The sequence below is a fragment of the Bombus impatiens genome, unplaced genomic scaffold (assembly GCF_000188095.3).
Source record: "Bombus impatiens unplaced genomic scaffold, BIMP_2.2 scf_0565, whole genome shotgun sequence".
NCBI lineage: Eukaryota > Metazoa > Arthropoda > Insecta > Hymenoptera > Apidae > Bombus > Bombus impatiens.
This window is the reverse complement of record NT_176984.1, coordinates 313,537-333,747: the sequence shown is the minus strand read 5'-3', so window position 1 is coordinate 333,747 and position 20,211 is coordinate 313,537. Positions and strand designations below refer to the sequence as shown.

At 38.8% G+C, this 20,211-nt stretch overlaps 1 protein-coding gene and 1 long non-coding RNA gene across 6 annotated transcripts in view; one reads left to right on the top strand and one right to left on the bottom strand.

Annotated features, from left to right (window-relative positions):
• LOC100746230 (zinc finger protein 395) overlaps positions 1-20,211 on the top strand; it is a 92,341-nt gene that overhangs the window by 2,714 nt on the left and 69,416 nt on the right. The gene's annotated exons all lie outside the window — the stretch shown is intronic.
• On the bottom strand, positions 978-10,333 carry LOC112213273. Of its 4 annotated transcripts, none has more exons than XR_004462164.1 (4): positions 9,495-10,333; positions 6,578-9,030; positions 3,282-6,512; positions 978-3,212 (listed from the first exon to the last, which is right to left on the bottom strand). It is a non-coding gene; the product is annotated as an uncharacterized LOC112213273 (long non-coding RNA). The 4 variants fall into 4 exon arrangements; XR_004462163.1 differs by having other exon boundaries at positions 978-3,867; positions 4,451-6,512; XR_004462162.1 differs by having other exon boundaries at positions 978-6,245; positions 6,352-6,512.

Genomic DNA, 20,211 nt, shown 5'->3' with positions numbered 1-20,211 from the left:
ATACTCGCGTATACAGTTGCCGAGAGCCGCAAGAGTTTTTTGCAGATTCGTAGAAAAGCGTAGCGAGCGCAACGTAATAAATACCCCATAAAACGAGGGATAGCGTTATTACGGCCGGTCAGGCGTGGCAGAGAAGTATACGCAGCCTCGATACCGCTACGTGGGCGCGGTTAGATTCGTAATGAGAGGCACTGGCGTTCTCTAGCTTGCTTGTCCGTACAGCGAGGCTCTTTCGCGCGTATGTATGTATGTACGTAGATGCGGGAGAGGTCGGTTTTATGCGCGAAGCCAGTACGGTAGTACTGGCCCGTGCACCGGCTACCGGTGACCCCACGTGGAACGCATTAGCGCAATATCTTTCTACCTCCGTTAGGTAGCTCAGGCGTGACCACGGTTTCATTTCGTGGAAACTTTGCTGCGCGCTCGCGAGCGCTCATGCTCCACTCGGGGGAAAAAATAAACCGGATCTGGTCAGACCGAAGTGTCCGGTTCCGATATTTTTGCGCCCCGCAATATGTAGTTATGTCTGTTTTGCACGAGTTCACCGGAAAATCGGCCTGCCTTATTGCGGTGGCAAATGGTCAAATTGTTGCGTTTTTATCTAACAACGATGTCACGTAGGCTAAAGACACGTTTCCAGTAGATGTTTAGAATGAAAGACTGACACTTAATATTCTTCGAGCAATAGTTGGTTTTTATTTGTCAAATTTGTATACATTTCAAGGGTATGTGTATTATGATAGAGAATTCATAAATAAAGTTATGCTAGAAAATTTTATATTTCGGTTTGGGTACTAAATGATAATTTTATTGTATTATAGCTTATTTATGTAATTAATTAATTTTGACTAAATTGGTAATTTATTAAATCAAAATTTTTAAAATTTACATATCCCTTGGTGGTTTTGTACAAAAAAATTCTGACAATGGAAAATATGAAGCGGTAGCACTTAAATAAGGGGAGACTCATTATAGGGTTAAATATAGATAACCTTGCAACACACGTTTATTCTTATTTGAAGTACATACATATACGGCAATTATTACTACATTCAAGAGAGAATTGAAGTTTATTGAAGGGAACTTTTTCTTATGGTAATATTCCTTAACATCAACGAAAGCATAAATTCTGAATGAAAATCGTTCAGGTCTTGGTTTCAACGAACACATTATCGCCGGCGCGTGATAGTAGTAAACTTCAGAGATTCATCTTAATCTTCTCGATCGCAATTATGATTATTTTTAATCATCGTATCCGTGATGAGATATACGTAACAGGGCGTGCTTTTCGTGTTCCTGTCTTCCTTAATTCACCGTGATCATCTGTAATCTTTAATCACCATAATTAATCTACCGATGTAGTACTCTGACGTAAGTACTTCCCCACGTCGTTACCTGTTTATATATGCAACACATAAGCGAGCGTACATGGCTGACTTTTAGTGACGTCGAAGTATTTACCGAACCGTGAATCGGTAAATACTGGACGGCGTTTATCTGTTAGCGCAAGTACGCGTAAGTGGTAATTTTAAAGCTTCCGTGCGTTCTGCCGACTATCGTGTACCTCTGCTTTAGCAAACATCTTGCATATGCAGTTTCGTAACGTCCACTTCGCGATTTGACACCTCACCGGTCGACCTGCCTTCTGTTAGCCCTGACAATATGTCAATAGCCATGGCGCTCGACCGTCAACTTCGTCGCAGTCCCTATTTTTTCAAAGTATTGTCCATGGCTGTACTCACTATTCATTTACTATATTTATTCAGAACTATAAGGAATTCTAAAATTTAACAATTGATTTGCTCATTAATTCGAAATTTTCATTCCTTAAGAAATATTAGATTTTATCGTCGTTTACAATTTCATAGAAAGAGAAAGAAATTAGCGTAGCGTGACATTTATCGGAATATTTATAAGGCTTTACTTGCTCAGAGTTGTACTACTACAAATAATCGGCAATTAATTAAACATGCATCTTACGTATTTAACTAAATGCTTCCTAGAATTTACATGCTGTGAATCCCTAAAAGTATCAACTTAGAAGGTAATTTAGTTTTTATACCAAGTTTTATTATATTTTCAGTAAAACCACCTCAAAGACAGTGTTCATATTTTGATTTTGCTATTATTTTAGCACATCTTTCTCTATCTGGATTCCAAGTACCCTACCAAACCGACATGATCGCGCAATAAAATCGCTTCTTTACAAATCCTGGCAGCTATTTCGTCGTATCTCTTATCACGGTCACAATCGTCAAACTCGCTCACTCTTCTGTCAAATTGTCCAACATAATTACTCCTCAACCAACGTGACAAAACAACCGTAACCGATAAAAGTTGAGAATCACTGACGCGTGCATTTCACTGCGACGAGAAGATAGCACAACATTGGATACGTGGTAATGCGTTCCACTGCGGGAGTGCGTTTCGCCGTTAACGGTGCGATCCATCGGGTCTATCTACGGTCACCACGGAAATATCCGACCTGCGGGGCGCATTCGAAATAATGGTCGCGTTTAACGGTGTCACTGGTCACCGGCACGGGCGTGAGACGATTGAGTAAGAGATGGCCAGTGTGTGCGCGCACTTCGTGCGTGGATCCAAAGATAGATATCCCGGCACAGGCTTACCAAACCTAACTGGCCCGACTCTATATACATACATACATAGAGGCGCATCCGCAACAACCGTTCGCGATGTAAACAAATGTCGGTATGCGTACAGGCTTGTCTAGCAGTCTGACATAGTCACGCGGGTGTTTCCTTCATTCCTTGCGATCGTTCGCGCTATCTTGTAGCCACTGACGTTTTTGGAAATACGTATGTTAGTTTCGATAAATTCTTGCTTTTCTTCTCTTATATTCGTTTATCAATCGCTGTGTGCGCCGGGGAATCCAGAACGCTTTAATTTTTCTGCCATACAGAAGAAACGTCCGTCCAACAGCTGCCGACAGCTCGATGAGATCCGAGGTTATAATTCATTGCTCTAGTTGCTTGGGCCACGCTCAGCAGCAGGTGGTCAATCTCTCTCGATCTCTCTAACCTCGCCTCTTTTCGTCGCGTACTCGTTCGATTCGAGGTTACGAACTCGACCGAGGGAAACTGATCGTAAAGGGAGTGTGATTGAGTATATAGTATTTTTATCAGCCACGTTTCGAATATCCTGGTTGTTTACAGTTTAGTCGAGAGAGGTTCTGCAGATTCGATTAAGATCTACATACATAAAGCTGGTTTCAAACATAAATTGTACGTTTTTTTAAATAGTTTATAAAAATAGCTTACCGAGTGTGAAGTAAATGGAATTAAGTGTCAAAGACTATTTAGACTGAAAAACTATAATCGTTAGATTTAAGAATAAAGTTAAGTTCCACATAATCGGTATCAGAATATGAAGTTAAGTTCTTTAAGATTCTCAAAGATCTTATTGTATAGTTTTAAAAGTATGTTGGAAACAAAAGCATGTTTAAAATAAACAAGTGGGGCGTAAAAGAAAGGTTCCATGGGATATATAATAATGGTAAAATTGTATCTTCTTGTTTCACGGGCTGATTTTCTTCGTGTATTTTTAATTTGCTAAACGTTGCGCACTGGTGCGACGCGGCGTGCCGGCTTGAGCTGCCGCGCAGGCGCACAATCGCAGTATGGGCTATTTAAAATAGTATTCGAACAGACCGGAATGTAAAGTGCACAGTGCGTGCTCTGTTGCACGGGATTATGTCATACGTGCTTGTACCACTTTGCCGGTAAATAGGTTACGCAAGATGGATCACGGATGGCCACTCTACATAAGTATTAACTTATAGTCATAGGCCGGCCGGCCGGTCTCTGTCGCTGTAGCTGTCCATAGGACCTATTCGGCAGTTGGAAACTAGAAACGACACATACTGTATTATAATTTTGCAATCGTAGCAGAATTATACGCGATATAAATTAATTTTATAATTCTTCTCATAAAAATTATTTTTAAATGAAAAAAAATTAATCTTATGGTTCGGTAGAATACAGAATTTATAATAGAAATCATTAGTTTGATAATAGCAGATTTTAAAGTACTCGCTTCTCCGTTTTAGATTCTTTATCTTAATTTATGTAACTCTTTTGGGATCTATATATTCTTGCCTCGTATTTATTACCGAGTGCAGAATAACAGTCGATCTTAGGAAAGGTTGGCACGGAAAACGAACATCTGTTTAACATCGTTTCACCAGCGAAAATCGGATATGTATAAGAGCGCTAAAATGCAGATCAGTATCGAAACTAGGATTAAAATCGATGCTGTTAGCTGTTACGTGGACTGAATAGTTAAGAATCTATCGTTAAATGGAAAGAAAAAAAGAAAAAAGAAAAATTCCATTCTCTTTTTACGAACGTTGAATTCCCTTACCACAAAAAAAACACAGCGAAACCAAAGTTATGTCATAATTTCGGACGAGGTAGCGATCGGCGTTTACCTTTCTCTTTGTAAAGAGTGGTGCGAACTTGATTTCGGGTTTGGAAACAACATGGCGGTTAGTTGCGCCGATCGACCGTTGGAGGCACTGTATCCTAGCCGATCGCTTGTAAAGTCGGTCATAGAGTTTACAATGCAACGCCTTCTCTCTGTCCGGCGCGTACTACACAAATCTCTTTCTACCTGCTTTCCCTCTCCCTCTTACGCTCCTTCTGATTTGTTTTACGGCGATTGCGACTGTGTCGCAATCATTAGCACGTCTGAGTACAATTACCTTGGATATTAGAACAACTCTATACCACCCGGCGCAATACTTATGCATCGCGTACGATCGCTCGCAAGGTTCCCCTCGAAATGGGCGCGTAGTACGCGCGAGACGTGTCGACTTTTAATAAGTTGCACACGCCGACGTGACGGTATGGAATTGCAAAATGGAACGCGCGTGCCGGTATGATTACCCGGAATCATGGTTCTTCAATACCATCAGAGTAATCGTTGCTACTTTGCCCACGCTCCTTGTTATGCGCCGACACTCTCTACTGTTATTTAAACAACGTATTGGCCGTGAACGAAATTTCATTGTCCGCGTGAAAGTAAATCAGCATGCCGCTTGAAATCCGTGCCAAACTGCCGTCCTTGATTTTCGAATCCGACACCCGGAGTTATTTGGATGGATAACATTTTAATTGTTGTGGTAAAAGTTGACGTCTTAGATGCACATGGAATTTTTTCTCTTTAGATATTTGGAACGATTGTTTGCTTGTTACGAAATTGACACGAAGTGCAAAATCAGCTGATCGTAGGCATAACGCGTGTAAGTTTATGCGTCTTCGCTCCCACCTGATAATATTGGCCGTAAACGAGCTGCACTGACGTAACAATGCAGCACGCGTCGTAAATTATGATCGATAATGCAACCTTGCACACGCCGAGCTAATATATGGTTGAATATGCATCATCCAAGTCCTCTGAGACTTTCTAACAGTTTCTGTCAATAGTACCGTGTAAGAAGAGCACTATGCGTGGTATAACACAATGTAGATCGTCGCAAAGTAGTATTTACCTTTATTATCTAATCCTTTTAATCCGTTATTTTAAATCAAGCAATAAACATCTATGTACGAATCGAATAAACATTAAATTATCCTGATTCTAATTTGAATTCTAATTTGATTCTTAAAGAACAAATTCAAATAGTAGAATATAATATCATCTGAATTTGTATAGCGCATTTTCGTCATCATCGAGAAGTGTGAAATTGCATGGTTCGATAGTGCTGGCCCTGGCGAGCAAATGGCCAGGGCACGAAAAGTTGATGCGCGTGCCATACTGCATAGGACGCACGAGGACGCGAGGAAAAGTGGCGCGTATCTGCTGTACAGAGAGAAAAGCGAGGTCGGGCCTTTCTCAGAGAAGTAGGTCGAGAAGGTACCGATCGTGCACACGAACGCGTGCTGCGTTCCACGCGCGCGAGATTCACAGGAAAGGTATCGTGTTCTGTTCGTCCCTGTGGCAAACGCGCTTGCAATACATACATCCCGTCGGCTCTCACGAATGCGATAGTGTATTAGGAAAACGGGAGGAAGAGTTCTCCCGCATAAAGGCGTCGATTGAACGTGCTCGTTATACCGTTCTTATTTTTTGCTAGTTTATGACTTTCCAGTATACCGCGCTTCCATCTATGTGGCAGGAGATAAGTGGTCTTTCGTATCACCGATTCCATTTCATACACTACCAAATACCTTATTGAATATGGGGACTTAGATGATTTAACGAGACAGATGAAGAAGTCATTCCTACGACCGAGATAAGGCGTGTTCAATTATTTACACGGTGGAGATAAAATAGGCAATTATTAGTTGGATGATCTGACCACTGATTGAATAATCAATACAAACATACTGATTACACCCTTCTGTTGTAAAATAAGGCGTTCGCGTGTGGGTATCTATAGAGGTTTCGAAACACGTGGGACGATGCGATCTACCATCGGATATCGTTTTCCCTCAATTGGGAAAGATTTCTTGATTAAACTATTTTATCGATTTCCAAGTGAGAAACAACTGTAACAGATAAAGACCACCTATTTTTTCGAGTTCTCGATCCTCTCAACCACATAGTCACTTACGGTTCGCTATGATTCTGCGTATTAATGTGCGCGCACGCCAGATGAAAAGTCAGGTGGCGATGGCGGGCCGGTCGGCCACCGGTTTTGGTGGAGGGAGACTAAAAATGAAAACAAACTTTCGCTACGTAGAACAAGAAGCTCGGAACGTGTTCGCGTTCACGCGGTGCTGGTTAAGGCGCGTGTAAAGAGACGGAACAAGGAGGTAGCAGTGGAGTCGTAGGAGGGCAGAACGCACGGCGGAACGGGGGGATAGGTTTAAAAGGGGGCCAGGAGAGGGGCGAAAGGCGGCCACATACTCTCCGTGTAACAGAAGAGACGAGCGTGTGCCAGCGTACATTTTACGCAACGTCGCCTGTGATATAACGAGCGCGCGCACGCCGTGTATAAAGAGAAGCCCGGCCGGCGAGCAGAGAGCGATATAGTAGTCGCGTTTCTTCACATCGTACTACGCGCACATGCGTCGAAAAGGTGTGCGCCAGAGAGCAGGATCAGTGTGGCGCGTCGTGCGCCGCCATTGGGCAGCGTTTACCCGGTTTTGCTGGACCCGGTTGAACACAATGACCTAAATGATATCGCGAACCGGGTCGCAGCCTAGATACCGCCGCGGGCCGGCCTTTTCCCGCCCGCCTCGACACAGTCGACAAACGTAGTAGTATCTCTCGCTTGTGCTACGACCGGCAGCCCCAGATTTTCACTTTCGCGCGGGTGAACGTTGACACTCTCGCCTTTCGATAACGCGCCACGAACTGGATCGAGTACTCTCTTATGCATATATGTACGTGGGCATGCGAATAGGTTTTGTACCTATGCATATATACGTGGATGTCTGTGAGTTTAGGTTTGTGTGGTCGTTTCGATATACAATGACATATATAACGGCATAGTCGATGAATGAGTAAGCTCTGGTTCAACGATAAACTTTCTTTGTTTGATATTTTTTATCCGAGGTGAAGAGGGATAGAGCCAGGCTTTAGGTAGTTGAGTGGATCGTAATTATATATCGGTTTTCTTACATTTTTAATAGGGCTTATCTGATGCGATCGCAAAAATTAACTTAAGATTTGTATTTGTTTAGGTCAGAGATTTTGGATATTGCAAAAATCAAAGTTTCGTAACTCTGATTTCCTTCAACAATAAGATATTAGTTGCATTACTTTTCTTGCAAGTATTAATAACATACTTTCATTTTAAGATTAAGCAAAACTATACAACTTAAAAAACTAGGATTAAATACACGAAGCAAAACTAGAATTTGGATTAAGCATCTATATATAATGCCACGTTATATTGGAAGTTACATTTCCATATATCAATATATCTTTAATATTTTGGTTTAGAAGCAAACACAATTTCAATTTTGGAGGTTTAATTATTTACGTCTCTTTAAAGCACCTGTTAAGCATCTATTATACAAGGAAAATAGTTTCCACGTATTGAAGTTCGTAATTCACCGTGAACTCTTCATCTGACGATTAATTTAATACGATTCTACTATGGTTAGAAGAGACAATTTAGCTCGGGATTTCCGAATTGCCGTCGTCGCAATAGCTACGATGACTCGAAGGTAAACCCAGGCGGTCATTACTCTGTTCGCAGTCATTATAAATCGTGTCTTGCCGCGATTCTACGGCTAAGCGAGCAAAACACTTTTCTTCGTTTGCTTTTCCACGTGAACGCCGTTACACCACGACTGCACGGATTACCGTTATCGCCGTTGCGTGACCTGCTTTTTGGTACATGCCTTCTTTCAACGGGGAACACTAAAAGAGAAGAAAGACGGAAATACCGAAGCCACCACAAACTATAATCATCGAAATGCAGGTGTTACATTGAGTATTTTATTCCGAATTTGTAGAAATGTCGTGCAGTTTTGTTTGGTCTTGAAGTCTTTACAGATTCAGAGTATACTGAAAATTGTTTGCAATTTACGGAAATAGATATTGTTTATTCACAACGTATACGTTGTGTAACTTATGCATATATTCATATCGCAACTATTCCGAAAACATTTAATTTCTCCTATTATCCCAAAATAAGTAATACTTCAATAATGGAACTCGGATAGTGATCTACTTAGAAAGGAAAATATTTATTATAAAGTGTTCCACTTTAAAAAAAGATTAATTTCTCCAATTAGGCCAAAAAGAAAGTTCGTTCCCCGAAACCGTTCGTGTCTCTTGTCTCAGCTTTCGTATCCGAGACCGTGAAGCAGAAAGAACGTTTTCTTCTCGAGCATGTCATTGGATGTGGTTCTCTGTTCAGCTTTACGAATTTACACGATGATCGTGACACAGTTGATAAATTTAAGGTCGGTATCGCAGTGCAGTCCTTCGTTTCCAAGCTCGTAAAATCCGAACAAATGCTGTGGCGTCAATTTCCACGGGCGGCCGTGACGTTATGCGTGCACAGTGACGCACGAAGAGTAGGAAGAACCGCTGACAAGAGCGTTAAGGCTGTGGACCAAGTGAGAAATTACTGATCTGGCGTCACCCATGATTGTCAGCGTTTTAACGTCACGATTTATTTGAAATAGATCGCGTGTTCAAATGGAGCTCGCGAATGGATTCAAATTTTTATCTCCGATAGAATTCTGACAACTGTCGAATGATTCGTGAACTCGAATAGTGAGAATTTTTATCGTTGCGTTGAGAAGACCATAAATAAGCCCTATTCCAATCTTCAGTTGATACTCTAATCGTAAATTTAGCACAATATATAAACCACATTCATAATTCACATTCTCCAGTCCTTATAATTGCTTCCTTAGTCAAATGATTCAGTGTCGAATTTTTCCCTTTCACTTAACGTTTCAAATTTACAAAACTAATTTCAAAAACCTATTGAAAATCGTATGCAAAATGTATAGAATTCAAAAGCATGAAAAATGTGCCACTTCGGATAAAAAACTAAGACTCACAGTTTTCAGCTGTACTTTATCCAAGACAGTTGATCAAAACCCATTAGCATTAAACTGGTCGTAGTTGTACTCTTAGCCAACTGACTCATTGTTCGATCTCGTTTACGGTGATCTACGTCTTTTTACTGGAGCTGAACTTCACTTAGGGACAACGAAACCGCGTGGCTCGTTGTCCGACCGAGAAAAAGCCGGTTTTCGCATACACGCTGCAACATTATCTGCCAGCTGCTAATCTCTGGCGTTCGTTCCTTATTCAGTGTCGTAAGTAAGCAAGTGTCGTGAATAGCGTTACGAGGATCGTAGAGGGGATGGCTGTTGACGGTGTTGAGCAGTGACGTCACCGGTAGCACAGCTCGACACAGTGACACCGATCGCCGGTTCTACCGGGAGGAACAATCAGGCCGGCAGCAGCTGTGTACGATTCCTGCTGCCTGTAGTCGCTCACGACTGTTCTCACTCGTGCTGAACGTGGCCTGGCCACGTTATCGTTCCCGACACCCAGGAAAAATGTTTTCTGCTGATAACCGAGCCTCTGTACGGTAGCTCTCTTTGTTTCAATGGCCACTCGATGTTTGCGGTCCTTCTTAGGGAACTTGTTCGCAGTAACTCTATCGCATCGGTCTCATTTATACATATTTCTTCATTCTTTATTGTAAATGAACTCATTTTTCCTGGAACCGTTTCCCGCTTGCCTCAATAGAGATTTCGCTTTTGGCAGTGCTGTTGAGGAAGTTTCTGGAATACTTTTGTTGGATCTTCGGACTCTATTTGTTTGTAATTTTTCTTATCGATCTTGTTTTCTTCGTTTAATCCTAATGGCAATTTGATGCTGGAGTATCCATTTCTGCTACATAATAATTTCTTATGTGAATTTATAATAATTTCTTAGCTGAAAATATCTATCACAAAATTGTTAAGCAAAAAATTATAGTACAATGCAGGAAATAACTTTATTTATACAACGAAGAGATTAAGGGTTTTCTTCGTGTTATGAAAGAAGTTTCGCTATTTATCGTTAAAAAGCCTCGTGTAACTAGTGTGTATTTCAATGCCTACTTTCCTCTGTATATATAAAGTCGACAAATAAAATTTAATTGAAATAGTCATTCCACAGACTGGGTTTTTTTTACGGACTTCTTTATGACTACAGATTACAACTAGTACGGTTCGATTATCTAAATTACAATTATTTAACGCTTGGACGGTTTATTTAATCGAAATTGACTTTTAATTTATTTAAAACGGAAGCAGATAAAAATTTGATAATGAAAAAGTTCGCAGCCACTAGAATAACCTTTTATCTGCATAAAATTCTCATCTGCGAAACGTTTTTGCCTTGAAGTACATATATTTTTGGAATAAAATTAACTTCTTCGCTTCTACTTGTTTAATTGATACAATAGTATTGTTCGTAATAAGAATCTTCTAATTATCTCGTGGCGATCTCGATGCTTCCTGAACTACCATTTGTGTGTTGTGGAAAATTGATACATATATGCTTTATCTTAGCAAGATAATTTCCCCTTACGAAAATTCGTCGATGGTTGTTCGTCTTCGTTGTGACGACATAGCTCAGGGAAACGAACGAAAAACTGTGAATCGAATCGCGGAACGATTTCCCGCATCTTGATCGTCCTTCGCATCTTATCATCAACAAGCTCGTAATTAATATGAAACGTATCATAAGAAATTGATATATTTCAATATGGTATTTTCTTCGTTCACGCTTCTCGTCGATAATCTAGATATGATTTCATAGATCATTGTCTTCGTTCCTTCCAATCAAATCTACCAAGGCCGTCTTTTGTATAAATCTTATCTAAAGCTACGAGTAATCAGCTCGAATGCGCCGTCGCTGTTCCTTTCTTTCTTTACTTTATTCTTTTTATTTTGTTTTTTCGTAACAACCTTATCGACCGGTCAACTGATATTCGTGAGTTTTTTTTTATGACAAAATTTTTCTTCATTCACCTTTTCTTTTTAACAGAACGAAGGGACGTTTGCTATTTTCTCTGACTCTATCGTGGCGTTCTCGGGGAATGCATTCGCTAGAAAGGAGTTATCGTCCTTTGTTGCGATAAAATTTTCCCTTTGCTCTCATCGTTCCGCCCTTTTCCTTGGGAACCTCTTTTTGCTCGGATATTCGCCTCAAATGGATATGTATATACCCGCTTTTGGCGATGTTATATTTGTTTGTCACAAATGAAATATTCGTTTGAATGTTTCGGATAGTTTAGAAAATAGAATTGAATATCGATTTATGCTCCTTCGTTCCGTGTGTTTTTGCTTGGAATTTTTTAATATGCTGTTTGCCAATATTCCGATGAATTTATATTCGCACGAAATACGAATCGTCCTCTTATCTTATAATTTTATATTTTGTAATCTTATAATCTTGTAATCAGTCATTCTGTCTGGCCAAAGCTACGCATGATAACAATCTAGATTTCTACCTAAAAACCAATACACTTTTACAGCGAAATTTGTTTAATCTAATATATATTTATTTTAATCTAAAAGAACAAATACGTATTTCGTGTGTCATGACCTAGTACAAAGAGGTATATATTTCTGTTCTACCCTAATCATATTTTGAAACAATACCAGTCTCGATATCTTGTTCTCCTTTGTATGTATCGCAATGCGTCAATTGGTAGAACGAGCGTGTTATCAATTAATTCGATAGGAATTTTGTTGGTCGTATAAACAGGAACGTCGTTTGACAAGTTTTCACCAATCTACCGTCGATAAAGAATCGTATCGATGAATCGACGTTACGTATGGAAATGAAGGTGACGTTGTTGATTGCCACATTGACGCACGCTTTTTCCAGATTGATTGTCAGTGTAATGATATTATCTGGTCTTCTCGTCAAGCACGTTTAAAGCAATAACAATAACGAGACTCGTACGTATCTCGATTTCTAAATTAGTTCAAAAGTTGAGGCGGGAGTGTTTTCGAAATTTCCGATTACCGAGCTGGAAACTTCCGTTATCTGGCTTGCGCTTTTAAACTCTGGCTGAGATGGCGCAGGCAAGGAAACGCTTTAGCAATGAACCTTTTAGATAAACTCCGTGTTCAGCTTGAATCGACTAAGTTTCAGCAAAACAATGAAATATTTACGTGCGATCATTTTTTCATGGAGATTTCTTTTATACGTGTAATATCGATTCGATTGTTAGTCAGAATCAGATATCTGGTAACCAATTAGGTTTCTGGATATGAAACGATGCATTATGGATTTATTTAATAATCGAGTAATATAATAACCAGATTAATAATAAAATAATAGTATAAATTTACCATCCGAGTCTGGTTTTTCAATGTAATTTTATTATTCCGGGAATAATTGTTTTTAGTAAAATATAAAGTTTCCAATTAGATATTGAGAATTTAATAATTTATCGTACCTATGACCAAAAGTAGAACCGCGTAACTTTCCACGGTTTTGTTTCTGCCTCAAGTTTGTCTTTACGTGTAAAAGGTTTTCGTCTATCTATTTATAACCTGAGAAATGTTTCACGCTTAAAGCAAATTTGTTTCCGCAGACGTGTTGTCATTATTATTTAAGAACCGTTTCACCAGTGCGCTTAGTATAATATTAACACTCTTTGCACTTTTACGTTAGCATGATATCATAACGTGCTCAATTATTTTCAACATTAATAAGAACGTAAAAATTTCTATTTTCTGTAATCAAAGAGCAGAAATTATCGTTTTAACGTTAATGTGAACTAGTTAATTAACATGTATCTCTTTCCAAGAACACATCGTTTATCTGTTAGTGAAGCTTCTTACCTTCAATTTTATCATTATACGTGTAGCAGGAATGTCAAAGTATAGTCACGTTTGCTTTGCATAGAACGTATCAACTCGTGATTTACTCGTATCAGCTCACTATAGTTAATTAAAAAGTGCCTCTGATTGAAAAAAATTAGGTACAAATTTAATACGTTTATCTATGAAACTTGTAATTTGTACTTGTAATTTCAAATTCCTTGTGCTATAGGTAGACTTAGTTCTTTGACAGTGTAATAAAATAACAAAGAATTCAGAATGAACAGAATTTAGCAAATCTCTCTTGCTTTCCGAATCCGTATTTTCTTATAGAGAACAAAAATAATTTAAGAAATTGGAGAAATTATCATTATTTTTATTACTATCGTATATCCATCTCGCCGTTCGTGTCTCCGACAGACAGGCTGTTCCCTTTTATGAATAAACCCATATTCTCGTATAACGTTTATGCTCGGTCGACAAAAGCTTCCTTCTCTATTTGAGGAGGAGCAGAGAGAGAGAGAGAGAGAAAGAGAGAGAGAAAGAGACAAAAAGATGGTAGTCGTAAAACGGTCGCGCGAGAAGCCTGTGACCGAGTCGCTGACTAAGATTTCGGCAAGACTAAATTTGACCGGGGGCATAGTCCTGAATTCCCGCGGTGTCAGAACACGAACGCTTACTTTGCAGCCAGTCAATGAGCAGACGCGTAAAGGTTGCCTAGCAGTTGAACTAATCGTAAAAGCAGAGTCTGGGGCACGGTCTACAGACGCAAGGGAGGCCATTTCATTTTTATTAAGCATTTTGAATCTTCAATGAAGCTTTATTTCGACTTACACGAATACGTTTAACCATGTATTACATTGTTCGGAAAATTCGGGAAATTGTAAATGTAAAAGTTAAGAAAGATCTAACTAGAGAATTGGATTTAGATCTTTTGCGAGTCTTTTCACTTAGTGTCGCGAGAACAATTTTTAACAAATTCGTCTTTTTCCGTAATGAATTCCTTCGGATAGCTGTCGTATTTAATTCCTCGTTTATGCATCTCGAATAAGTTTTGTTAAAGGCCACGGTAGATAAAAATTCGTTGACTGAGACAGATAGAGACGTCAAAGTTGTAACGTGAAGTTAACATGGATTCGGTGTTCTGTGACAATGGATTTTCCATAGAATCAGTTTTCATGGAACCATTTTCATGTGCACGCGTGGCATTGTGTTCGAGGGAGCACGCAGCAGCATGTTACTACAGCCGATATAATTATCTAACATTTCCTTGATCTCGGAACAAACAGGAATTATCTACGTGAACTTTGCATCATCGAGATGTGCGCTCATCTTCTCTGTTTCTTCGTCTTTCTTTTTCTATTCTCAACATGGCCGGGTAAATACGTAGTTTGTTGCTCTTAATATATGTAATTGATTTGGAGCATCATTTTCTTACAAAAAAAAAAAAAAAAGAAAGAAAAAATAGAAAGACGAAGAATTGATCTTTGTCATTAGGTCTTCTCCTAATGAAAAGAACTCTTTAAAAATCTCGCTAATGGGAACGCTATCGATTCTCATTTATGGTCGTTAACGTCGGGGCGATATTAATTTCCTTCAGTTCGAGATTCTGTATTCAGTTGCCGCGTAAAGAGCTGATGCAACCCACGCAGTTTTAAACAACGAGTCGAGTTTGTTCGGCTCTTCGCTTGGAGACTCGAATTATCGCCACGAGTGTCTCTTTTGTCCTATATTTATATTGTGTGGATTTTTGAGTCGACTTTGAACCCAAAGACATCGACGAAAACCGGACGAACTTTGTCTAGACTTATCCTGTTGACCATATCTTTAGATAGACCGAGGACAAATAGAGGAACGAACGTGTTTCAAATTGAAAGTAAGCTTGTAAAGAGAATTGAGTATGTTTGCGCGAATGATTACAAATATTTCCTTCGTTTTATCTCGATTGCTTCAATTTTATAATTTGCCAATGTCTAATCTTCTACTTGAAATAAATAGAAGAGGAGTCCTTAAGCTTCAGAGCATCTACTCGTTTTCCAATGAGAGTGTAATTGCTCGTTAATTTCGATTCTGTTAAAGGATCACAACTAATCATTTATGTTGAGATTTAATCAACAGCACAGGCTATTTGTAATTCTATAATTATATATAATAATTCTATAATTCAGTTTTAACGCAATTCGATTAGGTATACATTGGTCTTATCGTGATTCTAAAATAGACATCGCAAATTAAAGTAAATTAGGTGGAAAGGAAAATGAAATTAGATACCAAAGTGCAGACAATTCGATACGATTACTATTCTTTCGTAATCAGAGATTCTAGAATAGCTACAATAAGACCAATACCATCGACTAAAAAACTTTGAATAACGCGTGCTAGATCTCTATAAAATATCGTGACACATAGATAAAATATAAATCTCGTATAGCAGTCGTGTTAATATTACACATAAATTTTCACGAAGTAAATCCATCTACCACTTTTAAGTGGACCTTACATATTACAGGTAACGTTTTGAGCATAAATCTAAAAGATTCTAAAATCATAAAACGATTTTCAAGTACCTAGAAACTACCTCAATTCCCTCTCGTCCAACGAATACCAGACTTTGTCCTTTCCCGTGTTCCTCGAGCCGGTCGTTTCTAGATTCCTACATACCCGGTTATCCAGCAGACGTTCGTTAGTCACATTCAGGTGCAGGCTGCACGTGGAGCCGTGATTACGCGGTTGCGCCATTAGTAAGAACGGTCGATGACGAAGGATCGCGGATAAATCAGCCGGTTCGAAACAAAGGAATCGCAGAATACGCGTGCCGTCACGAAAGATAGTGGCCAGATGAACGATGATTCCGTGCCCCCTTTAGATAAGCTGCGGATGATTCGAACGGCATCCAAGGTGCAGCTCGGTTTACTGGAACTGATTGCACTTGTTCGACGTCACTTGCGTAACGTTTCCAGACTGATGCGATGGACGTAGTACTACGGGTGTTTCGCAGGAAACTCGTAGCTCGCTGCACACGTTTTATGATGGAAGATGCAGGCGCTTAGACCGTGGCCGAGGTGCATTTATTTTTAAGGTTGAGCGAGCTAACGGTTTTGCAATCGGTGAACGTTGTACGCTGATGTTTCTGTTTTGTGGTCCGGTTAGGCTTCAAATCGTTTCTTTCATTGCGCTTATCTATGGGGAATTTTTTAGTAATTTTCTGGTTCATTGGGTACACGGTAACTACTGTTTATAAATAGTCGGTGATTTCGATCGATTTGTGGCAATACCGTGTGAATTCTATTAAAACGCATAAATTAATGGAAAATTAAAGGCGTATATCAGCAATATGTTTTATTACTTATTTCGCTATTTTATTTATCTATGAAAATTGCAGTATTTTTTGGAACATACAGCGAGAAACAATTTTTTGCTTGTTGTCATTGACGTACATATTATAAATAAAAACTTGAATGAATTATACGAAAAATTTTTTTATTCTTTATCACTGTTGCAATGATATTTCTTTATGCCGATGAGGAAATTGATCGACTTTTAATGAATGTTTATAGTACTAAAATCCTGGTATTTAATGAATATTAACACGTTCTTGTGCGAGATATTATTCTTTCAAATCGATTAAAGCAACGATTTCGTAATCGATGATAATAATACTGACTATATTTGCAACCATTATAGTAGATGTAATGCTAGTTTACACTATATTCTGGCAAATTATAAACGAATGATCACAACGTTGTATTCTTCTGATTTTAAAATTAGACGACAATTGAACGACACGTGATTTACTAGCCTCTTCACTAGTTATAATCTAGAGTTTACGTGTTGCATTGTTGCATTATCTTCGAAAGATAAAGCTGAAGACAAAGGATGTTCGACGTATAAATATCCTTGATTCAATAATTAATCTTCTTTCTTCATAGTTCAACAAGTGGTTTTCTTCTTTTTGCTATCAGTAGTAGATAGAAGTACATCAACTTTTTCCATGTTATATCACTTCCTTAATTTATCGTTTATTTTAAATCAGAAAGAAAAGCATATAAAGTGAGCGATAACTCTTGCAGTTATTCTGGAATTGAAAGCGGCTAATTAAATCACGGGTGTAATTAAATTAGTCGATACTTTTGTCATACCGCATCGAAACTTGTTAGCATAAAATGACGATTGGAATGCGATGCGAAGTGGTTGTATGACACGAAAACAAAGCATGAGTTATCCCAAGTGGGAAAAGGTGCTGTCATTGGTAGCAAGGTACGCGCATGTCGGATGAACTGAATCACCGACCCGTAATTTTTCGTGATGGTCATAGTAAAGGTCGTTGCCGACTTTCGCTTTTGATCCGTGGATCGATCGAATCGATGGAATACCGTGGGTGTAAAAAATAATAAGGAATAAGAAAGGAAAAGCGAAAGAAAGAAGATGGACAGATTCTTATGAATCGAGCGTACATATTTCAGTATCGACGATGCAAATTTCGTGCATTAGCACCGAAAATCATCTTATGATAGAATAAGTTACATCCACGTCACCATATGAAAACAGATACTGTGTACGCCGCGCGAAAATAACCGAGAAGCCTTCCTCGTATGACGTAACGCTTGTTTTTCTAATGCCTGCCGCATTCTAACTCATCATAATGATCAGGCGTCTTCTGTGATGCAAATCCTTATCGATGGATCTAAGGTTAAACTTATTCCTATCGTTTTTCGTCGGGGATTCCATCTTTTTGCCTCTCATATTGCTCTTTTGAAATTCTTTCTAGAAATAGTAAACGGTATATTACCATAAATATTGCAACACCTATCTACCTATTTTATTTGTTGAAAAACTTCAGAGTACTATTGTATCTTTAATATTTTTATTGCAGTCTAATACTTTTAACTTTTTCTCATATTTTTACCCAATTTTACTGTATCTAATATTTTACATATGCAAATATTTATTTATAGTAGTCTACAGTAGTGTGGTAGTTTAGTAGTATGTACTGTATTTTTAATATTTTTACTGCAATCTAATAGTTGTAACTTTTTCTCATATTTTTACCCAATTTTACTGTATCTAATATTTTACATATGCAAATATTTATTTATAATAGTCTACAGTAGTGTGGTAGTTTAGTAGTTTAGGCATAGTCGAGCGTATAAGTACTTTTTGGTCTACGTCTGTGTCATTTGTATCGAGAATTGTAATTTCCGAAATTGAAGCGATTATGGGTGACATCAGACGGAACGAACCTTTCCCAACATTTCCTTGGAAGTTTCTTGCGTTGGCTCGGGGTAGGGCGCTTGCGAGAACTGACGTCAGGGATAAATTATCAGTCGTAACGTTGCCGGATCTTGCGAAAGGTCCACAACCACAGGGATAAATTCACCGTTTCAATTTTTCACTCACTCACACGTTGATCAATCGCTGGGCGTCGTTTTGCAAGGAATTTAGCTCTGACCCTGTGCTCGTTATCTCGAAGCGGTGTTTTTAATATTTTTCATTAGTCACGCTTTTTATGGATGATGGGTTTGATCGGGGAAGAATGAAATTGGTCGTTCGTTATCGAGAGGCTCTGTGATTGAACTTTTGATTTTTGTCTGTGAGCTGACATCCGTCATTTTTTGTATAATACCATATGACGACTATCGCATATTCTCTAATGAAAGTATAACAATTCTAATCCACAGAAAAAAATTAGCTTGATCTTGCCATTGGAAGTTTTCTGTCCGTTTCAATACGCTCGACGATGTTCGATCGTTATGCTAAATCCTATTGCCCAAAAAAAAAAGAACATCGAAGGTTAGCATTCCAGGGTTAAGCTCGACATTGAGTGACGCATAACTAACGAGATTACAGCGAGCCTCGTGGAGCTTCTGCCGTTGTCTCATTCGAGGATAGAACATCGTTTTCCCCCATCGAACCCACATATTCCAGCTGTCCTTCATCCAGATTTGCTTTTCTCGCGAAGGCTATCTCACGTTGTAGCGATCGAGCGCGATTTCTCGAATTTTCTGTTGCTTAACGGAACCCTCGAAGATGTGCAATCTCGAGACATCCAACACCGTTTCTTTCTTCCTTCTCGTCTCTTTTCCTTCGGTATTTTCTTTTTTTTTTCGCCAGTCACCGGATGAAATACGTTAAGTAGCATGGTGCTAAGCTTGGCCCTCGATTGAATTTTACGTATCCCGTTAGACGGACCGAATCTCGTCGCATTCTTCGATCGAGGTCACGGTTTCGCGAACGTGGCCAGTTGCTGCGGAACTTGTTCTCCTACTGTGTTCGTGACTAAGATTGCCCAAATCGGTGATGAATGGAACACCGAGAACTACTAAACGGTTGTTACCGGTTCGATTCGCAGTCGCTGAACTTACGTAGCAGGCTTTAATTTCGCGTGCTCGCCAGAGATCGATGAAAAAAATTGTGAAAAAGCCGCTTTTGTACTCGTGTCTCGTGGTACAAAACGCTGGTAGCTTTCGTGTTTCTCTTTTTCCGAGAAAAAGTAAATTAGTTGCTGTGCTAGTTAATCGAGATGATGGCAGATTAATTATATCTATTTATTTATATATGCGATATTATGTGTATATTATTATGTATATTTTTAATACGTATATTTTTATGAAGATACTTTTATGAATATAATTGGAAAGATGAAAGTCAATTTCAATTTCGATAATCAATCTATAGTTTAATTTCGAATAAAATAAAAAGTGTATTTAGATTTTGAAACGAAGATTTAAAAACAATTTCTGTTGTGGTTTCTGTTGTTAGATCGCTATTAATTTCTCGACTCTAAGTAGTTATCAAATTATGAATGACTATATAGAGAATGTAGCCATAACATAACGTCAATCATTCGAGTAGTAAATGTACACGTAAAAATAAGCAGATGCAAACAAAGCTGTGCAACGAAAAACATACAATTCTTGCAGTACTGATATTCAGACGCCAA